The 21,880-nt window shown below is 47.0% G+C and overlaps 1 protein-coding gene across 1 annotated transcript in view; it reads left to right on the forward strand.

Moving 5' to 3' along the window:
* Nucleotides 1-2,189: 2,189 nt before the first annotated feature.
* The window catches only part of PAG1 (phosphoprotein membrane anchor with glycosphingolipid microdomains 1), a 257,231-nt gene continuing 237,540 nt past the window's right edge, over nt 2,190-21,880 (forward strand). Inside the window, exon 1 of the mRNA XM_040433064.1 lies at nt 2,190-2,320. The gene's annotated coding sequence lies outside the window, so the exon portion shown is untranslated. The remainder of the gene's footprint in view (nt 2,321-21,880) is intronic.

A 21,880-nucleotide genomic window follows, 5' to 3' on the forward strand; every position in this document is an offset into this window, starting at 1 on the left:
CTCCAGCAACTTTTTTTGTTTTTCAAACTTTGGACCAGACTTACCAATGACATCCAGAACTTGTCTAAAAAAAAAAAGTGGCACGTTTTGGCCCAACCAAGATTTCTGGCGTAAAATTCTGACTCAAAGTAGGCTACTTTCACACTAGCGTTCGGAGCGGATCCGTCTGATGTTTTATCAGACGGATCCGCTCCGATAATGCAGACGTTCGCATCCGTTCAGAACGGATCCGTCTGCATTATAACTTAGAAAATTTTCTAAGTGTGAAAGATGTCTGAGCAGATCCGTTCAGACTTTACATTGAAAGTCAATGGGGAACGGATCCGCTTGAAGATTGAGCCATATGGTGTCATCTTCAAGCGGATCCGTCCCCATTGACTTACATTGTAAGTGTGGACGGATCCGCTCGCCTCCGCACGGCCAGGCGGACACCCGAACGCTGCAAGCAGCGTTCAGGTGTCCGCTCACTGAGCGCTGGCAGGCGGATGCATTCTCAGTGGATCCGCCTCCATAGAGAATGCATCAGGGCCGGGCGGCTGCGTTCAGGACCGCTCGTGAGCCCCTTCAAACGGTGCGCACGAGCGGACACCCGAACGCTAGTGTGAAAGTAGCCTTAGACAGCCAATAGTCGGAGAGAAGCGTCCGTCCCTGCACCGATCTATCATCCAGCCTAAGCCCCTGTGGTAAATCGGGTGCAGGTCCAGCGGTCTGTCTAAGGCCTCGTTCACATTTGCCTTTTTCACTGACATGCTGTCCGCATTTTCCATAGCACACGTACCCATTGATTTTAATGTGTTTGTTTACACTGTCCGTGGGAAAAATCACGGAGACTTGCACTACTCTTGGCCTTGATGTGGACCAAACACACCCATTGAAGTCTATGGGTCCTTGAAAAAACACTGACACAACCCTGACGGCACCAGTGTCCTCCCGTCAGTGCAGACCACTGGTAGGAGAAGCTCTGGAAATTTGTTTTCAGCTGAACAGTACCTGTAGAATACAGATGACACATGGAGGGCAAAAAACGGACATCTTCACGGATGAAACACCGATGGATTTTCCATGGACGTCAATCGGACACGTGTATGTGACTGAGGCCTAATCTTACGCCTTCTTTAAGATGGATTAGTGAAGAACGGGCCCCACAAGGACGCATCCATTGAACAGTATGGCCGCAATCTGTCCACAACAAGGACCAAAGTAGTTCTTAGGCCTCGTCCACGCTTCCGTGTCAGTATGACATACGTGGATGAAAATGTCCTTATACAATCCATGAAGATGTCTGTGAAGGATCCGTGGGTGGTCCATCTGTCAGTGTGTCAGCCTTAATCCACGGATGTTGCACTGATGGCAGCCCTTTCTGTCTGGCTTCTGTGGAAAACACGCATGCGTGGTGCATGCCATCCGTGTTGTCGCTGCGATTTTCACGGACCCATAGATTTCAATGGTCCGGGACATGAATGAAAGTAGCGCATGCGTCCGTAGATTTTTCTGCGGACACACGGACCGCAGAAAATCACAGAAATGTGTACAAACATATTTAAATGGATCAGTACGCCGTCCGTAAAAAAACGCAGACAGCATGCGTGTTAAAAACGGAAGTGTACACGAGGTGATTCATACAAAAGTATCTTTACTTCCGTTCCACTTTTTTTATAGGTCTGTATGCAGTACTATCCATTTCAATGGGGCTTGAAAAAAAACGGAAATGACTCGGTGTGCATTCCGTGTCCGTTCCTCAAAAAAATAGAATGTGTACTATTCTTGTCCGTTTTGCAGACAACGACAGGAATTGTTACAATGGCTCTGCGAAAAACGGTTGCAACACGGATGTCACACGCTTTTTTTCCGGATCTGTTTTGCGGACCGCAAAATACATAGGGTGGTGTGCATGAGCCCTTAGGCCCGCGCTCCTCTGTGTACAGCTATAGGTTTCAGGGGTCCTGGGGCTGTCCATGCAGACGGATGGGAATCTCTCTATTGTGCTTAGGAATGAGTTTTCCCGTTTATTGCAGTGTTTTGGTTATTATACCGGACATGTATGATCATCATTGAAGGGCTCTGCCTGTGTCGTGCCCGCGGCAGCTGCCGGTGTGCCCCGTGCGTCTCCTCCTCAGTGTGAACGGAGGCTGTGAGGCGGCCCCTCCCCCGGGCACTGAGGAGGAGGGGGCGGGGACAGCAGTGTTTGGATGCTGCAGAGCGGCCGGTGTGCTGCTGCTCAGTGCTGACACCGGACACCTGTGCGGGGGACTCTGCGGAGAGGACGGTACACGAGCCCGGGCTGCTGCCGGTGCCGACAGCTCCAGAGACACACGGACTGGTAAGAGCTGTATGTGTCCTACAGAGGAGCCCGGGCAGGAGGCTGCAGAGTGCTGCTTTATAGGAGTGTACCATAATCATGTGCGGGGAGGGGTGCACAGCCTCTGGGTGATACCATATGGCATCTGTGGGCTCCATGTGCCCATAGGAGAGTGGCAGGACCTTGTAATGGGCTGTGTGTGTGTGCAGTGACTGGGACCAGTCTAGGCTGTCATGGGCACATGCTGGGTATGGCACCTTACATACTGCCACATAAGTGCGGAAAACTGTCACTAATTGTCCCCTAGCTCCTTCACATTTATGTGTCTGAGGCTTGTCAGATAATCCGTCCGTGTTTGGTCCGTGTGTCCATTTTTGAACTTTCATGTGTCCTCTGTAATCCACAGACACTGCTCAGCTAAACTCCTATCAACGGAGACTGAAAAACGGACCAAACACGGACGCCGTCCATGTTGTCAGAGATTTTTTCAAGGACTCATCGACTTCAATGGGCATATTTGGACCAAGGCCTCATTCACATTTCCTTTTTTCTTTGACGAGTGCTATCTGCATTTTTCACGGACCGCACACGTAGCCATTGATTTTAATGTGTCTGTTCACACAGTGAAAAAAATCTGAGACATGCGCTACTTTGGTCTGTAATGTGGACCAAACACGCCCATTGAAGTCTGTGGGTCTGAAAATCACGCACACGACATGGATGGCGTCCGTGTTTGGTCTGTTTTTCACTGACCACTAGTAGGAGGAGATGCACTGAGCTGTGTCCGTGGCATATGGATGACACACCGACCGTTCACGGACTGTCACGGATGTCAAACACACACGGATATGTGAATGAGGCCCAAAGTAGGTCCAAATCAATGGGTACGTGTGTTGTCAGTGAAAAACAGAAACGTGAACAAGGCCTAACTGGGGACAAGTAGCCTGGACATATTAATGTTTGTGCCCCAGTATGAGGTAGCACCAAGAGCACCCACAGTAGTCATGTATTGGCATCATGCCCCCTATATACAGGGTATAGACACTTCTAGTGGCATCGTTGTAAGGTAGGTGCTCTGTGGTGGACACTAGATGGTTAATTATGTTTGCCATACTTGTGGTCGCACAGTTGTGAACGTAAGAAATGAGCGCTCAAGGTCGTGTGTGTGTGTGTGTGTATATATATATATATATATATATACTGCATAGCGGACGCTGTGCTCGGCCCTGTACACTCAGGGGATGTGAGGCTGCACGGCTCGGCTCTGCTTGTGTCAGCAGAGTACACCGACGTGCTGGGTAATTGTGTGACTCCTGTATTGTCACCTGCGCTGGACCCTGGGTGATGAGAGACGTCTGGATCGGCGTGCCCTTGTATGGACGCCACAGGGGCCCGGAGCCAGAATGATCACTCTCATTCTCCGTTGTATTTGACTAGGTGGTGGATTTTGTATCTTGAGTTAATCCCATTCAGCTCCATTCAAAATCTTAAATGGCAGGTGTCCTCGTACTATCCTGCCCCCCCCCCCCCTAGCAGGCCACATGGGGGGGGGGGGTTACAGAAAGCTGAGATATGGGGGACTGTTTGACCAGACCCTCAGACTGGTGGGCCGCAGTATATTGCATGACAAACAGAATTTATGTTTGTGGTGACTCTTCATCCTGTCCATAGCTTATAAAGGGCCAGAGGTATCGGCACTCTTTCGGCATATGTTTGGCGGTATGCATTAACGTGTCACTGAATGTCAAAGCATAGTGTTTGCTTTCCAGTGGGCGACAGTGCAGTTTTGTCCCCGCGTGTACTCCGACCCTGCATCACAAGAGCTGTATAATGCTGCAATACACATGTATAGCAGGTTGGGAGTGACGGTGAAGGCAATCCAGGATGTCCAGGTCCTCCGGCTTCTAAAGGAGCCTGTCAGCAAGTTAGAGACTACTAAACCACCATGCTTTCCAACTAGTAACCTGATGTCTCAGACGCCAATGGCTGAAGAGATGCAGTTGTAAACTCTTGTGTCTTAAAGGGATCTTCCACATTCAATGTATAAGTTTAAACCAGATGATCTCCGGATGTACACATTCAAACACAGAAACCTACATGTACTTAAAGGGGTTTTCTAACATTTTAATACAAACGTTCTGTCCTCAGGATGGGTCATTAGTATCTAGCGGGGGTCTCGGACCCCACAAGTCAATCAGCTGTTTGGGAAGGTACCGGCCCTCCTGTGAGCATTGCGGCCTTCTCTCAGCTTTTCCTAGGCCAGGTTCAGCCCCATTCACTACGAATTGCTTCTGTGGGATTTCTGTCTGTGCCTCCGCACCTCACAAAAGTTGTGCGTGCGGTCCCTCGATGCGTATCGCAATTTGTGGTCCGCAGCATGGGCAAAGCAGGCACACATCAGTGGGATTGTAGTGCAACTGCTGCACTGCGGTGCAATGTGTCAGTGTAATCCTCGCAACTGATGTATTGTGGGTGTGCTTCCCCGCATCCGACGTCTGTTCCCCAAAAGATAGAACTTGTCCTATTTTTGACTGCAAATGCGGACCACAGATTAATTTAGGTCAGTGGGTCTGCCAGAACTGCGGACGCCACATGAATGGTATGCTTATTTTGCGTATCCACGTTTTGCAGACCACAAAATACATCCGGTCGTGTGAGTGTACCCTGGTGTGACTACAAGAGGCCATAAAACCTATATTCAGAGACCCCCACCTACCCCCTATACACAGGAGTTTTGCCTGTGCCTTCAGCGGTTGGGGTTGGCTGTAATATAGAGTCGGCATATAAGGATTGTGATGGAGGAGCACCCTGTGTTAGCCCAGCAGCACCCTATGAGGTGCCGATAGGTTTCCATGTCAGGGGCATAACTAGGGCCCCCAGGTCTGCCAGAGGAATCTGCCTATCAGAGGGGTGGAAAAAGCAATGGTTTACCCCACTGAATGACACTTGAGCTGATCTTTGTGTGGGTCAAAGCACATGCGCAGCTGAGTGTCCGAAATGCCGGTCCTAATAAATTCCCCTATTTGGTTTTTTGTTGAGCATATGGCGCCTGCTCGCACGTGTAATTGGCGCCATAGCCGCCGAGTGTCTGTTTCAAACAGCAGAGGCCTGGGGCGAATGTATATCATCAGCCATAAGATCGTTCGCATACCCTTTTAACCCCTCAGATGCCATGGTAAAATGCGACCACGGTATCTGAGCGGTGCAGAAGCGGGTGCTCCCTCGCCCGTAACAATGTTCCCTGGTTGAGATTAGGGAAGCTGTTATGTGCTGGCCAATGCCAATCGGTGGAATATTCCGATACAGGCCAGCAGGTGGCAGCACTGTATTGAAATACAGTGAAGGGCGTGTTCTGTGGTGGCTGTATACCCATCACAAAACACAATTGGCAGTCTAATGATTGCATGTTATAGTCACCTAGGGTGACTAAAAAAGCAAAAAAAAATTTTAAATCGCCCCCGAAACGTCGAAGTTGCCTGTACATAAAAAGTAACCAAAAAGTGAAATTCAATGCTTTTATTTTTTCCAAGTGTTTTAGCATAGGCTTCCCTGTAGGACATGAAAAATTGTGTAAAAAAAAATAAGACACATGCATGGAAAAAAAAACCTTAGAAGCATTTTTGTACCTAAAATAGGTACTGGTTAAAAAAAAGAGGAAAACTGAATTCAGATCACTAGAAGAAGCTCTATGCCGACCCTGAACAAGCAGGGGGTGCTGGGAGATACAAGCTCTGAAGGCTGCAGTTGTGGAGCAGGATTAGCGCCAGTTATGTATTCTCAGTTTAAGCGTATGTCCACATGTGGTGGAAACGCTGCAGATTTTCTGCTGCAAGTTGCGTGCTGAAAATCCTCAGCGTTTTAACCTGATATGCTGCAGGTTTAAAAACCACACCGCTACACTTCAGATTTCAGCGTATAGGATCCAATCAATGTCAAACCCACAACAAATTTCCGCTGTGAATTTTTATGCATTTTTGGCTGTCCCACCAATACACCCCTTTTCTGTGCACTAGGGACCACCAGCCGGTGGCTTTGGTGAATTTGCCCGTCCTTGTGACACATAGGTGACTATTCCCTTGAATGGATGATATGCAGGGAACATACTTCAGGAGCGGTTTCTGGCGTTGCGACCACGCTGTGGTTCTCAGTGGCAGCCTCATTCCTTGTGTTGGTGAGACAGCTCCTTTAGGGATTGCCATGCTTCCTTGACTGTCAGCTCTGCACTGAGCCTTGGCATCCTGACAACGCCATTGAAGAGCCTGGTAGCCTGGCAGTGTTTTCCGACTGCTAGACGTGACTCAGCTGTTCGGCTCTGAGCTGCATTGGCACTTCGCAGAGAGGGAGAGCAGCTTGCAGCACTTGTACCATGACGTCCCCATCTCAAACCTCAGTACTAATCGGATTTCGAAAGAAAACAACATCTTTGAATTAAGCCATTTTAAAGGGGTTCTAAAGTTTGTTTTAACTGATGATCTATCCTCTGGATAGATCATCAGCATCTGACTGGTGGGGGTCCGACCCCCGGGACCCCCGCCGATCAGCTGTTTGAGAAGGCAGCAGCGCTCCAGCTGCCCAGTGACGTCACGACTAGTATCAACTGGCCTGGGCGGGGCTAAGCTCCATTCAAGTGAACAGAGCTTAGCCACGCCCAGGCCAGTTGATACTAGTCGTGACGTCACTGGGCCTGTGGTAAACAGCGAGAAGGCAACGGCGCTGCTGGAGTCCCGGGTGTCGGACCCCTGCCAGTCAGATGCTGATGATCTATTCAGAGGATAGATAATCAGTTAAAACAAACTGCAGAGCCCCTTTAAGTAATGCCCAGAGCTCCCTGTGGAGCTCATTTTATGAGCCTCTAAGTAAACCGGTAATAAATGGCTTCTCAAAATCAGTCCTCGTTCCCGCCAAGTGGATAGTGATTGCAGCAATTATGGGGTTAAAATCAGATGCGAGGGGGGTTCCCAACCTAGACATTTGTGGGTTATCCACAGGATATGCCATAAATATCTTTTCAGTGTGGGTCTTGCCTCTGTGGAGAAAGGGGTCCCCCGACCCCCTGGTGTAGCCGCTACCTCTAGACGGCGAATGAATGGACATGTAGGACTGCCAGAGATGGCCTTGTACCGTGTTCAGCTTTTTCTGGCAGTCCTATGTGGTCTGAATGAAGCAGCAACTCGCATGCTCGACCGCCACTCCATTGAAGCAGTCAACATGAGTCCCCATTCCCATGAACGGTGGGGGTCCCGGCAGTTGAAACGCCCAATCACCTATCCTAGGTGATAATTTTTGATTATGAGACACCCCTTTTAAGATCAGCACTGTCCTTTGCCATCCATTGAAGGGGTTGCCCCATGAAAAATATATTGCGGTTTTCAAACCAGCACTTGAATCAGAATATTTTTGTAATTGCATATCATAAAAAAAAAGTAGTACATTGATTGAGTTATTCAATAAAATGTCAGTTTAGCGCCACCTGCTGTTTGTTCTTTTTCTTATTTCTCTGTCAACCTCACTAAGTTGGACGCACCTGCTCAATTCCGTGGAGATCTCTGGATCCATGTGAGGTACAGGGCTGGTTCTAACTTTCTAAGGGTTCATTCACACGTCCATAAGTGTTTTGCAGATCCGCAAATTGCGGATCCACAAAACACGGACACTGGCAATGTGCATTCCGCAATTTGCGGACCACACATCGCCGGCACTATAATAGAAAATGCCTAATCTTGTCCACAATTGCAGACAAGAATTGGACATGTTCTATTTTTTTGCGGAAACGGAAGCACGGATGCGGAAGTGTGGATCCGCAAATGCGGATGCGGACAGCACATTCCGGCCCTATTGAAAATTAATGGGTCTGCACCCGTTCCGCAAAATTGTGGAACGGATGCGGACCCATTTTGCGGACGTGTGAATGGACCCTTAGGCCTCATGCACACAACAGTATTTTTTCACGGTCCGCAAAACGGGGTTCAGTTGTTCCGTGATCAGTGTCCGTTTTTCACCCCGTGTGTCTTCCTTGATTTTTGGAGGATCAACAGACAAGAAAAGTGAAAAATAAAACTAAGTCAAGTTTGCCTTGAAAATGATAGGAAAAAAACGGACACGGATCACGGACGCGGATGACAATCTTGTGTGCCTCTGTGTTTTTTTACGGACCCATTGACTTGAATGGGTCCGCGAACCGTTGTCCGTCAAAAAAATAGGACAGGTCCTATTTTTTGGACGGACTGGAAACACGGATCACGGACGCGGATGACAAACGGTGCATTTTCCGAGTTTTCCACGGACCCATTGAAAGTCAATGGGTCCGCAGAAAATCAGGGAAAACGGAACAACGGACACGGCTGCACACAACGGTCGTGTGCATGAGGCCTTACAAAGATATTGTCCTGTACTATATGATGTCTGATTTTAGTTTTTTTTGCATTAGTCAAGGGATAACCCCTCTAATATGTGGCCTGACACGGTATTGCTTATCACTTTAGGAGCAGTGCTGTTAAAATTGCATTTTATTCTCATATTGTATATTAAAGTGAAAGAAATATCTGGACGACTGCTTTGTTTATGGCTCTCTGTGATCCACGCGCCTCTTCAGTGCGCCCGCGGGTATCATCATTTATGTCTGTATACCGCCGCGCTCCTGTGATATAGGGGAATTCTATGTTTCTCCGTATCTCAAACAGCTTCTAGAGCAGGGCAAATGTCGGGAGGGAAAATTGCCCTAATTATAATACACGCATACGGAAATCTGGTCATAGACACTACACAACTAGTGATGAGCCCTCCTAAAGGTGCACTACATGGTTCCCGCTACTTGGAGATGGACGAGTCCCAGGAGCCGGGTAGTTAATGCACCTTGAAATTCACTGCCGCTATCCATTCATGTCTATGGAAACTCTTCTTCCTCTTTGGCTTACAGAGTGGTTTAATGTAAGATAAAGCATGGAATCGCTGAATGATACAAACTAATCAAGTCAAAAAAAAATGGTGTCAATCACTGCAGAAAAAAAAAAAGCCCAAAAATACCATAAATGACAACGACAACCAACTAGACATGAAACAGATGATAGCGTTACAAAAAATCCATTGGGCGGAAAAACGGCATAGCTAAGCCCCTGGCTTCACCGTATACGTGGCCTCACCCTGGTTTATGACCTGGTAACTTTTTGTCTGTTTTTGACCCTTTCCTGTCTCCCACTAAGGCCTCTTGCACACTTCCGTTTATGTTCCGTTTTTTGTGTTCCGTATACTGAGCCATTCATAAAAAAAAAAAAAACGAAAGTTACTCCGTATGCATTCTGTTTTTGTTGATTTCCGTTCCGCTAAAAGATAGAACTTGTCCTATTATTGCCCGAAAATAACATTCCGTGGCTCCATTCAAGTCAATGGGGCTGTAAAAAAAACTGAATAGATACGGAATGCATCCATATGTCTTCCATATCCGTTCCTTTTTTGCGGAAACTTCTATTGAAAATTTTATGTTCAGCCCAATTTTTCAATGTAATTACTGCATATGACATGCTTCCTTTTGTGATCCGCAAAAAACGGATCACATACCGAAACCATACGGAATCGAAACGGAAACACTACTGAAACTGAAAAATGGATCTGTTTAAAATGGACAGCAAAACCATACGGTCGTGTGAAAGAGGCCTAATGTGGATTAACTGGTGGAAACCCACAGATGATGAATTTGTAGGGACACATTGGGGTTCATCATAGTCAGCTTTTTAGAGTCGCCTTACGAGGGAGCGACTCTACCAAGGGTCAGTGCAGAGCGTTACCAGAGCTAGGCCGGTTTTTTTTTTCTACCGAAAAAAATGAGCCCCTGGTATCTTGTTGCCGTCAAGAGTCTTTGATAGTGGGTTGGGATAATTGAGTCTGGTTCAGCGTTTTATTTCTGGTTGACCAATGAGATTTCAAATTTTTTGATTTGAATTTATGATGAAAAGTTTAAGTTGGAGGCAGTTTTCTGCCTCGATTACTGTAAGGGTCCGTTCACACGTCCGTAGTGTATTGCGGATCTGCAATACACCCGGCCGTCACCCCCATAGAACTGCCTATTCTTGTCCGCAATTGCTGTGTGCTGTCCGCATCTCTTCCGGCCCCATAGAGAATGAACGGATCCGGACCCATTCTACGGACGTGTGAATGGATGCTAAAGGTGAGAATTGTACCATATTTAGGGCAGGAGAACACACCACAAGGTCATTTTGCACAGCACTATTGTGTGCGGAAAATCCGTAGCATTTACAGTAGCTGTGAAGTGGCTGCGATTCCGGTAATCTCAGCCAGTTGGAAACATGTAGTGTAAACTGCACTTGCAGTGCAAAGGTTGAAAACCAGCCCATTTTAAGACCACTTGAAAAATGGAAAAAAAGTCATATTTAGCATGGCTGGATCTTAACAAGGTTCCAAGTAGAGCTTCAACATGCAACAAGAAGAAATGGGAGTGAGACAAAACATTTTTTGAGCATTCAATTTAATGAAAACAACGAATAAACTGAAACAGGCTGTTTTTCAGCTGATCAAAAGTTTAGGACCACACCTCCAAAAAAAAACTAAACCCCCCCCCCCAAACAGAAATCCAACTTCCAAACATGAACTCGGTAATGAGTAGATCCGCCGTTATTGTTTATCACTTCAAAAATTTGTTTCGGCATGCTTGATGCAAGCGTTTCCATGAGGTGAGTGAGAACATTTCTTTAAGTGGTGAAGACGGCCGCACGAAGGCCATCTACGTCCATTTTTGTAAACTTCCCTTGCCATCCATCCCCAAAGGTTCTCAATTGGATTTAGATCAGGGGAACACGCAGGATGGGCCAAAAGAGTGACGTTATTCTCCTGGAAGAAGTCCCTTGTCCTGCGGGCATTGTGTACTGTAGCGTTGTCCTGTTGAAAAACCCAGTCGTTACCACACAGACGAGGGCCCTCGGTCATGAGGAATGCTCTCTGCAACATCTGGACATAGCCAGCAGCCGTTTGACACCCCTGCACTTCCTGAAGCTCCATTGTTCCACTGAAGGAAAAAGCACCCCAGACCATTATGGCGCCCCCTCCACTGTGGCACGTAGAAAACATCTCAGGTGGGATCTGCTTGTCATGCCAGTAACGTTGGAAACCATCAGGACCATCAAGGTTAAATCTTTTCTCATCAGAGAATAAAACTTTCTTCCACCTTTAATTGTCCCATGTTTGGTGCTCTCTTGCAAAGTCCAAACGAGCAGTTCTGTGGCGTTCAAGGAGACGAGGTCTTTGAAGCCCTTCAATCTCAGATGCCGTCTGATGGTTATGGGGCTGCAGTCAGCACCAGTAAGGGCCTCAATTTGGGTCGAGGATCGTCCAGTGTCTTGACGGACAGCCAATTGGATCCTCTGGCTCAGTGCTGATGACATTTTTTTGGGGTCTTCCTCTTGACTTTTTTTTAATTTCAATCATTTTTATTGAATATTTTCAACACAAGCGATGATTAAACACCATCAGATACAGAAGATAGTTGGTCATACATATGAGTATACATAGATGGTACTGCATTACCATCAGCAATATGTAATTTACTACAAGTAAACAAGTGTTAAGTATATAGGGAGCATAGAAAATAATAAAAGAAACCAACGAAAAACGCAAAAGAAAAGCAACAGAAAATACTCATTGCCTTTATACGAGATAGCTGTTCCATAACCCTCAGGATCATTTAAGAAATTCCAAATGACTGTCTTACTGCGTCCCACCTCAGCAGCGATGGCGCGCTGTGAGAGACCCTGCTTATGCAGTTCAACAACCCGACCGCGTTTTTTTGCCTTTGCCATCACAACGTGTGACTACCTGACAGAAAATGACAATGAATCCACATCTTTGCACAGATTTGGCCTTTTAAATGCATGTGGTCCTAAAATTTAGATCAGCTGAAAAACAGCCTGTTTCAGTTTAATCATTATTTTCAATTAATTGCTCAAAAAATGTTTTGTCTCACTCTCATTTCTTCTTGTTGCATGTTGAAGCTCTACTTGGAACCTTGTTAAGATCCAACAATGTAAAATATGATTTTTGCCATTTTTCAAGTGGTCTTAAATTTTTGATCAGGACTGTGTGTGTGTGTGTGTATATGTATGTATGTATATATATATATATATATATATATATATATATATATATATATATATATATTTTTTTTTTTTTATTTCTAGGTAATTTTTATAGTCCCACTTGTATTCTGAATTATTCTTGCGCAGCATATCAGACTTGATGGGAATAGCGCTGGTTCTAACTAATGTCTTTAATAATTACACAGTCTTTGCCGTTGGCATGTTTTTACTGGAGATCGTCCTACCGGTGTGATGTCTGCGCGGTCCGATAATGGGATTTTTCTAGAGTAAATGGAATGGATTTTAACCACTGAGTGAAATGTGTTTCTCTTATGAACCTGTAGCTGATTAACTCCATTTCCTAACTGCAGCTAATTGCAGCTGAGCAATGTACTATCGCTATGTGATGTATCTGGAGGTTAGCCGTTCCCGCATCAAATATTCACGCTAATCCCCCACAGATCAGGCCATGCAATGTCGAAATTAATGGGGGGCTTCTTTGAAAAGGACAGTGGATTACTTAAAAGTATAAGAAGTGAAGACTGCTTAGGAACAGGCTGAAGATGGTATAAGTAGTCCAAAGACTGGAGCCGCTACCTATTCCTTCCAGTTCTTCTTCCTTCCATATCCCTTTTCTTCTTTGATCACCACCTCCTGAAAAGTGGGCAGACATATCACTGTCACTGCGCCTGGATTGTGTCTTGGTTTGCGCCAGAACGTGTTGTGCATGTGCAGTGGCCGGGTTTGGGGTGGCCCCCGTGTTGCTCCTCTCCGGAAGGGATGGTAAGGCTTGGTGCACCCCAATGGGAAATTTAGTCCAGAGGGTCAGGGTCTTCAGTTAACCAGTGTGTTTGTTTACTGGAGGAATTCAGGTGCAAAACAATACAGGTGAGGCATAGTACTGGCTTCTCCAGTCTCCTCCCTGGCAGAAGAAGGATTTGATGCTGAGGAAAGGCCTCAGCTAGCTCTGTCTCTGTCTCTCTCGCTCTCCCCCCTCATGCAGACTGGCATAAGTCCCCCCTCCAAGCACTGGTCCCTAACTGCAGAACATTAGGGGCTCTGACTGCTCTCCTTATATACAGTTTTAGCTGGACTAGAACCTTCTAGTGGGAGGAGTGGAGTGGAGAAACTCGGCACAAACAGATACATTGTTACACTTTCCATCTCTCATAGACTTACATTACAGCTTCAATGATATTCAATGGCAATGACACAGCAGTTTTTCCAGACAAATACAAGTTTCCAGACATAACAACCTAGCTAAGGCTACTTTCACACTTGCGTTGTCCGGATCCATCGTGCACTCCATTTGCCGGAGGTGCCCGCCGGATCCGGAAAAACGCAAGTGAACTGAAAGCATTTGAAGACGGATCCGTCTTCAAAATGCGTTCAGTGTTACTATGGCAGCCAGGACGCTATTAAAGTCCTGGTTGCCATAGTAGTAGTGGGGAGCGGGGGAGCAGTATACTTACAGTCCGTGCGGCTCCCGGGGCGCTCCAGAATGACGTCAGAGCACCCCATGCGCAGGGATGACGTGATCCATGTGATCACGTCACCCATGCGTGTGGGGCGCCCTGACGTCACTCTGGAGCGCCGGGGAGCCGCACGGACGGTAAGTATACTGCTCCCCCGCTCCCCACTACACTTTACCATGGCTGCCAGGACTTTAGCGTCCTTGCAGCCATGGTAACCATTCAGAAAAAGCTAAACGTCGGGTCCGGCAATGCGCCGAAACGACGTTTAGCTTAAGGCCGGATCCGGATCAATGCCTTTCAATGGGCATTAATTCCGGATCCGGCCTTGCGGCAAGTGTTCAGGATTTTTGGCCGGAGCAAAAAGCGCAGCATGCTGTGGTATTTTCTCCGGCCAAAAAACGTTCCGGTCCGGAACTGAAGACATCCTGATGCATCCTGAACGGATTTTTATCCATTCAGAATGCATTAGGATAAAACTGATCAGGATTCTTCCGGCATAGAGCCCCGACGACGGAACTCTATGCCGGAACACAACAACGCAAGTGTGAAAGAGCCCTAAGGCTACTTTCACACTTGCGGCAGGACGGATCCGACAGGCTGTTCACCATGTCGGATCCGTCCTTCCGCCAGACCGCCGCTCCGTCCCCATTGACTATAACGGGGGCGGAGCTCCGGCGCAGCACGGCAGTGCACGACGAAAGCCGCCGGACTAAAAAGCCTGACATGCAGTAATTTTAGTCCGGCGGCCTTTCGCCGTGCTGGGCCGGAGCTCCGCCCCGTCCTCATTATAGTCAATGGGGACGGAACGGCGGTCCGGCGGCACGGCGAAATAGCCGCAGGACGGATCCGACATGGTGGACAGCCTGTCGGATCCGTCCTGCCGCAAGTGTGAAAGTAGCCTTAACCAGACATTCAAAAGGTATTGTAGCACCTAATATATAATGTGTATGCCCCACAGATTTATTATTTTTATTATTTTTCATTTATAACATGCAAAGATGTAAATTTCTTTCAAACAACTTTTGCGCCATATTTTTGTCTGAGCCTACTGGACAGAAACTATACCAGCTCCAAGGGTGGTCCAAAAACTGGTGTAACATACTGATAGTATAAAGCCCTGCGGCGCATTGCATCCCATCTTTCTTTAACCAATTCACATCATAAATCACAATTCAAATCATAAATTTTCTCCCCCCCCCCTTAGTGATTTACATCGTTCATATGGATAAGCCCTCCCATGACGAGGAGTGGCACCAGAGCCCATGTTATTTCCTATCATATGTCTGTGGACAGGCTCATGCGCTGGTTCCGTTGACAGAAGTGACACAGATTTGTGTACCGTTTATTCTCATTCAGAAAGATTAATCAGATTTGTGTGGCGATTTCTGGGTATAAGACACAATCGGCTATTTATATGCACAGATTATCCTCCAATTTCATTTAATCTTCCTTTGCCTCAGACCTTTGCTTTGTTAATGATAGAAATATTGATGAGCATCAATAGGGCAGAGCTGCTGAAATTACAGAGTGAAATCAATAGGTTTAGTCAGTTCTCATTGGAATAGCTGAGGCCGTAGCTCGGACTGCGCGTCTGCTGCGCCCGGTAAACACGGCTGTGGTGTTCGTAACGTCCTTCACCTTTCATTCTGCTTTCTATGTAAAGATAATGGAGCTAATTTCTGAAGTCGTAAATTAATAACTGGTGTAAGAAGGTCCTGCTGGTGGCATGTGAAAAGCGCACTTATTTTTAATATCTCAATATGTCCAAACTTTATTTGGCGTTTTATTAGTGCCTTTGTTCTTATTGGCGCTGTAAATTCCCTCCTCCCTTTCACACTGTGATAGATGATAATTGTGTGGCTTCCTTTAGTAACCACTAGGTGGAGCTCACAGTATACAGATACATACAACTCCCATTGAATCCAGTATATAACGTATGAGCCATGGCTGCGTGCTATGAGGGTAAATACTCTTTTATGAGCACAAAACTATACATGCATTTCTGCATTTGCCTGTAGGTTTGAGAATGTATTTAGCGTAATCCATGTTAAAGGGGTACGCTCATCTGATAGTTATGTCATATCACTAGGAGACACTTAGATTATGATTGGTGGGTTTCCAACCTCTGGGACTCTGCTTGTGAGAGTGTAGGGGGCACAGTGCAGATTCAGCTCTGCGACCCCTTAAGGGTTGATATCGACGTTTGCTGCTTTGTCTCGTTCTCACAACCGAAAACGACCGCCAGAAGTACAATCGGAAAATCCTTGGTGTAGTGTGCGTCGATGTGTGCGCAATTCCTCCAAAATAACATCACAGAGACGTTCTCAAGTAGGATCCAATAATGTTCCTGCTTCCAACAGCTAGGCGAGGTTTATTTATACCAGAAGATGGAAGGCGGTCTTACAATCATGACCAATGGGGAGACAGGTTATGGTATGAAGTGATTGGCTGGCGAAGATGTGAATGATTGCGCAAACTTATGTTCGCACACTTATTCGCGCTCTTTCCGTTGCCGCGCTTATCCTCGTGGATGAAGAAACCTTTGTTCGACGGTCCCCATCCCTCCTGCCTCAGCCGGCGCCTTGACACTGGTATCCTGCAGTAATACCAGGCCGGGCACAAATCAGCTACAGGTCGGGACGACCAGACCATCGTGCGAAAGTTTTTTGCACCATGCAAACGAATCGGCGCATCTCCATAGGATAGATCGCGACCATACCGCGAACAAAAAATAAATCTCGAGGCCTGCGCTGCCCCGTTTAGTATTCAGCGCAGTGAGTGAAGCCGTCAGCCGGCGAGCGCCCTTCACTCACTGTGCCTGCGCCGAATACTGAACAAGGCGGCGCAGGCCTCGTGATTTCCACGGCAGACAGGGCTGGCAGGAGGAGACTAACGCTGCCTGGCCCTGTCAATCAAGTGTAGCATGGCGTGGCCAGAGATGGGAGAATGGAGCCTCTAGGAGCAGGAGCAACGCCGCCCCTGCGCCTAGAGGCTCATTTGCATATTATAAGTTATTTTTTTCTTAACAGCGCCACGCAGTGAGATGGCACTAACATAGTTATGTTCAGCTGACATTAGTACATAACTAATGTCAGCCAGGTTAATAACCATTTTCCTGCCTGATCAGTCAGAAAAACGGATCCGTCATTAATTTTTTTTTCACCTTTTTTTTTTTTGGTCTGCGCATGCGCAGACCGGAAGGGCTGGTCCGGCATTCCGGTATTTGGAATGCCGGATCCGGCACGAATACATTCCTGTGGAAAAAAATGCCGGATCAGGCATTCAGGCAAGTGTTCAGTTTTTTTGGCCCAGTGATAAAACCGTAGCATGTCCATCCTGAACAGTCAAAAAGACTAAACGGAAGACATCCTGAACGGATTACTCTCCATTCAGAATACATGGGGATAAAACTGATCAGTTCTTTTCCGGTATTGAGCCCCTAGGACGGAACTCTATGCCGGAAAAGAAAAACGCTAGTGTGAAAGTACCTTTAGTTGGAATGTGAAAAATTTGCTGTTAAATGTCTTGGCCATCTCAGGCACTGAAGGCGTATCGCTAGGATGTGCCATCAGTATCAGATGTGGGTCCCACCCAGTAGTGTACCTCCAATGGAGGCAGACCACGCAGGGCCCACAGTGAACCAAAGGCCCCGCCCCTAATTACACAATACAGGCTCCCATCCAGCTGCAGTCTAGAATCCCTATAATCAGTGGAGAAAGCTAAAAGACCTGTGAGGGTACATGCACACGTTCAGGATTCATGTGCGGAGCATCCGCACTGAAATCCGCAGGTGTTCGCAGGCAAATCTGTGCGGTCAATCCACATCAATTGGTGCGGATTTGCGTGCGGATTTGGTGCGGTTTCGGTGCGGATTTTTCACATGCGGATTTTACTAAGTGAATGAAGAAAATCCGGTCAGGAAAAAAAAAAATAATTGACATGTCGCGGATTTTAAAATCCGCACCGCAGGTCAAAATCCGCGCGGAAAAAATCTGCATCGTGTGCATTGAGAATTTCAAATTCTCATAGAATACAATGGACATGACCTACGGTGCGGATTTTCCGCACGCAAATCCGCGCGGAAAATCCGCACGCAATCCTGATCGTGTGCAGGGGGCCTTATGATGTTATCACAGGTCCTGTACATCTAGTAAAGGAACTGCACACAGAATAGTGTAGTTCCCAAGTTAGAAAGGTGCATCTGCCAGGATATGTGATGACATCATCAAAGGTTCTTTAACCCCCAACAGCATGGAGAAGGACTGCAGGGTAAGCTCACCATTAAGACTTGAAAGGACCGGATAAGGGAGGTCTCCGCTTTTCTCCATTTGCCCCCCCCCCCCCCCCCCCCCCAATTCCCTGTTTTCAATCATCTCTCTCATATACAGTTGCAAGAAAAAGTATGTGAACCCTTTGGAATGATATGGATTTCTGCACAAATTGGTCATAAAATGTGATCTAATCTTCATCCAAGTCACAACAATAGACAATCACAGTCTGCTTAAACTAATAACACACAAAGAATTAAATGTTACCATGTTTTTATTGAACACACCATGTAAACATTCACAGTGCAGGTGGAAAAAGTATGTGAACCCTTGGATTTAATAACTGGTTGAACCTCCTTTTGGCAGCAATAACTTCAACCAAACGTTTCCTGTAGTTGCAGATCAGACGTGCACAGCGGTCAGGAGTAATTCTTGACCATTCCTCTTTAGAGAACTGTTTCAGTTCAGCAATATTCTTGGGATGTCTGGTGTGAATCGCTTTCTTGAGGTCATGCCACAGCATCTCAATCGGGTTGAGGTCAGGACTCTGACTGGGCCACTCCAGAAGGCGTATTTTCTTCTGTTTAAGCCATTCTGTTGTTTATTTACTTCTATGCTTTGGGTCGTTGTCCTGTTGCAACACCCATCTTCTGTTGAGCTTCAGCTGGTGGACAGATGCGCCGATGGCATCATCGAAATAGAAGACGTCATCGGCGCAGGCGCACTGAGGGAGTTCTGAGGAGACGAGCCTCCTCATCTCAGAGCGCCTGCGCAGATTCAACACGGGCGCGCGATTTTTGAAATGCCGACAGGGCTGGCCGGAGGAGGAGATCCCGGCTGGCCCTGTCAATCAACAAGAGGAGGGGGCGGATTTCTGCAGCAGCTACCAGCAAGTAGACGCCCTACTTGCTGGTAGAGACCGAATTTGCATATGATAAAACTTCGTTTTTTGACTAAACTGCTGGATCAAAGTAAGGAACACTATTATATTTTCAGATATCGCTATATAACTAATTTAACTAGCCCAAAAAAAAAAAATCACTTTTTAGTGGGGTGACAGAAACCCTTTAAGTTCTCCTGCAAAATGTCTTGATAAACTTGGGAATTCTGTTTTCCTTCGATGATAGCAATCTGTCCAGGCCCTGACGAAGCAAAGCAGCCCCAAACCATGATGCCCCCACCACCATACTTCACAGTTGGGATAAGGTTTTGATGTTGGTGTGCTGTGCCTCTTTTTCTCCACACCTAGTGTTGTGTGTTTCTTCCAAACAACTCAACTTTGGTTTCATCTGTCCACAGAATATTTTGCCAGTACTGCTATGGAACATCCAGGTGCTCTTGTGCAAACTAAACGTGCAGCAATGTTTTTTTGGACAGCAGTGGCTTCCTCTGTGGTATCCTCCCATAAAATCCATTCTTGTTTAGTGTGTTACGTATCGTAGATTCGCTAACAGGGATGTTAGCATATGCCAGAAACTTTTGTAAGTCTTCAGCTGACACTCTAGGATTCTTCTTCACCTCATTGGGCAGTCTGCGCTGTGCTCTTGCAGTTATCTTTACAGGACGGCCACTCCTAGGGAGAGTAGCAGCAGTGCTGAACTTTCTCCATTTATAGACAATTTGTCTTACCGTGGACTGATGAACAGCAAGGCTTTTGGAGGTACTTTTATAACCCTTTCCAGCTTTAGGCAAGTCAACAAATCTTAATCGTAGGTCTTCTGAGAGCTCTTTTGTGCGAGGCATCATTCACATCAGGCAATGCTTCTTGTGAAAAGCAAACCCAGAACTGGTGTGTGTTTTTTATAGTGCAGGGCAGCTGTAACCAACACCTCCAATCTCATCTCACTGATTGGACTCCAGTTGGCTGACACCTCACTCCAATTAGCTCTTGGAGATGTCATTAGTCTAGGGGTTCACATACTTTTTCCACCTGCACTGTGAATGTTTACATGGTGTGTTCTATAAAAACATGGTAACATTTAATTCTTTGTGTGTTATTAGTTTAAGCAGACTGATATATATCGCAATATATTCAATATTTTGGGGGGGGTAAACTTTTTTTTTTTTTTTTTTACTTTTTATTTAACCACCTCAGGACCGCCGTACGCAGGATTGCGTCTTTGCGGCGGCCCTGCTCTTCTGGGTGGACGCGCCGGTGCGTCCTCTCGCGAGACGCGAGATTTCCTGTGAACGCGCGCACACAGGCGCGCGCGCTCACAGGAACGGAAGGTAAGAGAGTTGATCTCCAGCCTGCCAGCGGCGATCGTTCGCTGGCAGGCTGGAGATGTGTTTTTTTTAACCCCTAACAGGTATATTAGACGCTGTTTTGATAACAGCGTCTAATATACCTGCTACCTGGTCCTCTGGTGGTCCCCTTTGTTTGGATCGACCACCAGAGGACACAGGTAGCTCAGTAAAGTCCCACCAAGCACCACTACACTACACTACACCCCCCCCCGTCACTTATTAACCCCTTATTAGCCCCTGATCACCCCATATAGACTCCCTGATCACCCCCCTGTCATTGATTACACCCCTGTCATTGATCAACCCCCTGTAAAGCTCCATTCAGACGTCCGCATGATTTTTACGGATCCACTGATGGATGGATCGGATCCGCAAAACGCATACGGGCGTCTGAATGAAGCCTTACAGGGGCGTGATCAATGACTGTGGTGATCACCCCATATAGACTCCCTGATCACCCCCCTGTCATTGATTACCCCCCTGTCATTGATTACCCCCCTGTAAAGCTCCATTCAGATGTCCGCATGATTTTTACGGATGCACTGATAGATGGATCGGATCCGCAAAACGCATCCGGACGTCTGAATGAAGCCTTACAGGGGCGTGATCAATGACTGTGGTGATCACCCCATATAGACTCCCTGATCACCCCCCTGTCATTGATTACCCCCCTGTAAAGCTCCATTCAGATGTCCGCATGATTTTTACGGATGCACTGATAGATGGATCGGATCCGCAAAACGCATCCGGACGTCTGAATGAAGCCTTACAGGGGCGTGATCAATGACTGTGGTGATCACCCCATATAGACTCCCTGATCACCCCCCTGTCATTGATTACACCCCTGTCATTGATCACCCCCCTGTAAAGCTCCATTCAGACGTCCGCATGATTTTTACGGATCCACTGATAGATGGATCGGATCCGCAAAACGCATCCGGACGTCTGAATGAAGCCTTACAGGGGCATGATCAATGACTGTGGTGATCACCCCATATAGACTCCCTGATCACCCCCCTGTCATTGATTACCCCCCTGTAAAGCTCCATTCAGATGTCCGCATGATTTTTACGGATGCACTGATAGATGGATCGGATCCGCAAAACGCATCCGGACGTCTGAATGAAGCCTTACAGGGGCGTGATCAATGACTGTGGTGATCACCCCATATAGACTCCCTGATCACCCCCCTGTCATTGATTACACCCCTGTCATTGATCACCCCCCTGTAAAGCTCCATTCAGACGTCCGCATGATTTTTACGGATCCACTGATAGATGGATCGGATCCGCAAAACGCATCCGGACGTCTGAATGAAGCCTTACAGGGGCATGATCAATGACTGTGGTGATCACCCCATATAGACTCCCTGATCACCCCCCTGTCATTGATTACCCCCCTGTAAAGCTCCATTCAGATGTCCGCATGATTTTTACGGATGCACTGATAGATGGATCGGATCCGCAAAACGCATACGGACGTCTGAATGAAGCCTTACACGGGCATGAT

The sequence above is a fragment of the Bufo bufo genome, chromosome 5 (assembly GCF_905171765.1).
Source record: "Bufo bufo chromosome 5, aBufBuf1.1, whole genome shotgun sequence".
NCBI lineage: Eukaryota > Metazoa > Chordata > Amphibia > Anura > Bufonidae > Bufo > Bufo bufo.